Genomic DNA, 3,345 nt, shown 5'->3' on the forward strand with positions numbered 1-3,345 from the left:
ATCAATTCTATGCAAAGAAGTTGGAAAGTAGACGGTAATGTTTTCTCTTGGTTCATTTCTCTCGGTTCATGATAAATCAATTTTGATAAATAAGTCGCACCTGACTATAAGTCGCAGGACCAGTCAAACTATGAAAAAAAAGTGCGACTTATAGTCCGGAAAATACGGTACATAGAAAAAGTTGTATATCTTTGAGTTCAGCTAATGAAAAATGGGGGCAAAAAACAAAAGTGTTGCGTTTACAGTTTTCAGTGTATATACATAGTTATTTAACTTAAATATCTGTTTATTTAAATTTTACTTTCAAAATGTACCATATATCTGAAGTTATGTTGTTGTTTTTTTTCAGCAAGGATGCATTAAGTGACAATATTTGAATCATGTGACACTGAAGATTGGAGTAATGATGTGGTGAGTAAGTGTTTTTGGCCGAGTGGTTAAATCGATGGACTGCTAATCCATTTTGCTCAGTACGCGGGGGTTCGAATCCCATTTTTGTCATTCCTTGCAGTTAACAGTGGTTGTTAATCTGCTCTGCACTTTGTGTGTCAACTGAGTGGCACACTTTGCTAAGCTACTGGCCCCGAACCTCTCAGGTTGTGGGTCCGAATCCAGGGTGGTTAATGTTGCTTCTGTTCCAGACTTTGGTTTTGGGCAGCCATGGACTAATGGTTAGAGAGTCACACTTGTAACATGAGCAAGGCACTGAACCCCCAACTGCTCCCCGGGCGCTGGATATAGCTGCCCACTGCTCTGGGTGTGTGTTCACTTCTCACTGCTTTCTGTGGGCACTTGGATGGGTTAAATGCAGAGCACCAGTTCAGAGTATGGGTTACCATACTTGGCAAATATCACAAATTTTAACTTTTTTTTTCACTGATGCTGAAAATTCAGCATCACAGCATCACAGGGATAAATCATTTTAATAGAATAGAATAGAAAACAGCTATTTTAAAAGGTAATATTATTTCACAATATTACTGTTTGTATTGTATTCATAGTCAAATAAATGCAGACTCTGTGAGACTTGCCATCGCTTATAAAAGATTCTTTTATACATGGATTTTCTTGCACAGCCTGAACCAATCCGAACAAAATGGCTCGATAGAAAAGAACAATATAGAGCACTTACAGCTGATTTAGAAGCAATTTCCATGATCCATGTCCCTTAACCATCACAAATGCAAGCAGACAGCAGGTTTATGATCTGCAGAGACAGTAAACACTTGACACAACCTAAGTCTCTTTACTACTAAAGATCAGCTTTCATCTCCGATCAAAGGAATATTCCTACTAGCTGTGCAGGATACATCCATGCTGCTTTATTTGATCAAAAATACAGTAATATTGTGAAATAGTATAACAATTTAAAACAGCTGCTTTATATTTGAATACCTATGTTAAAATGCTAACTTATTTCTGTGATGCATCATTACTCCAATCTTCAGTGTCATGTGATCCTTCAGAAATCATTCTAATATATGTTGAAATTCAGTTAATCAACTGCTCAAAATTGTTTATGTGTGTGTTCTGAATTGGATTCGGCAACAACGGACATCACATGGTCAGTACACTTCAGCTGCGATACAGCCATACAAGGCAATCCAGTTATGAATGATTTAGTCCTAAGTACCTTTATGAAACACATCTTCTCATTTGCATGTCTCGCGTCTCTGACTGAAATCTTGTTCTTTGTGGTCAGGAGACCACACCTCTGAAGCAGGTGGGAATAATAAGAGTGTGTGTTTGAGCAGATGAGAGAGCCAGGTTATAAGTAATTCAGATCTTGTGTGCAATTGAATGACGGAGGAGCACAGGCCGACCTTTTGTTATGTAAATAAAGCCTTATACCACCCAATGGTGTTGGGCCGCATTTTATCCAGCGTTTATGAGGCTCCGTTACCAAGTGGTTTGTTAAGGATGAACCGCATCGACAGCCATTGGAAATCCATTTCTTTGGATCTTTTTTGATCGGCTTTGTTGACATCTAACTCTTACATTTCAACAAGGCTGCTAGTTAATTTCTGTTTTGAATGATTCTTTTGTAGCTTTCTGATTCTGAATGAGGAGCCTTGCTGTGAAATAGTGAATGGAGTTACCGGTGTAGTTTTGTTACTAGAGAGCAGCGTGTGACGTCAGGATCTGGAGGGGTTTCTTAGATACTTGCAGCAGCCTGAAGCTGTCTGTGATTATCCTCAGCACAGATAACAAGCTGTCACAAACGGTTTCAGCTTTCTGACACTAGTGTCTGCAAACGTTACAAAACAAGGTATGAGGTTTGCTTTATTCAAGAGGTTTTCTTTCTTTTGTACAGTGTTTTGCAAATGGAATTGTGACAAAAAAGAATCTTGGTGCTACTCTGGGTATACTACTGTAAATTATGGTGTGTTAATACGTTAATCATTTAGTATTGTGTTATAAAAGAAGATTCATTTTACCGCAGTAAATATGTCTTTAGATTTCTAAGTTTTTCATTTAAAGACTGCCAAAACTTTTAAACGTTTTCATTATTACTGCATAGAGAGTTAACTCTCAAGATGAGTTTTTAGTGGGGCATGTTGTCACAGTGAAGCCTGTTATTGAACAGACTATTTCTATAGGCTACGTTTAAACAGTAAAAAATGTAAGAAAAACACACCCAAAACATAGAAGAGCAAACTACTGTCAATATTTTACTTTTTTGAGCTCATCTAGCACGTTTTCATATTTTGCGGGGTATTTTACGAGCTCATGTTAACTACTAAAGTATTAGCTACAAATGAATATTTGTACTTTGTATTTGTTTAGAATTTGCACTGTGCCACTGCATTACTAGGCTATTTATTCAATTAAAGGTGAAAAAAAAAATCAACATTTAAGAAACATATAATAAAAGTAATAACAGAAAAACTAAAATAATCAATCTAGCCTACTTTCATTGATTTGAATTTTTTAGCATTTTTTTGAGCTCATTGAGAGGCTAACAATTTATATTTGTCCTTGTTCACTATTCACGCTTCTTTACTATTTAAATAAAGGTAAAAAAAATAGATAAAAACAGATACTATATACTGTCATAAATCATTACTAGGCCTACATTTTTGCAGTTTATATGAGCTCATATTAATTGAGGGGCTAATGTTTACAATTTATACTTCACACTCACAGTAAATCACAGTCACAGTTTATTTTGCAGGTTAATATTATTATTATTATTTATTTATTTTTATTTTTTTAATTTTAAGGCTGCAAAAATGTATTCGTTGTTTATGTGTCCACTCCGAGTCCAGACGGTTAATGTACCTCATATGAGCTTTTCGTTCATCATTCACTAAAAGTGGGATATTATCAGCAATTAAATGTACA

The sequence above is a fragment of the Carassius carassius genome, chromosome 43, assembly GCF_963082965.1.
Source record: "Carassius carassius chromosome 43, fCarCar2.1, whole genome shotgun sequence".
NCBI lineage: Eukaryota > Metazoa > Chordata > Actinopteri > Cypriniformes > Cyprinidae > Carassius > Carassius carassius.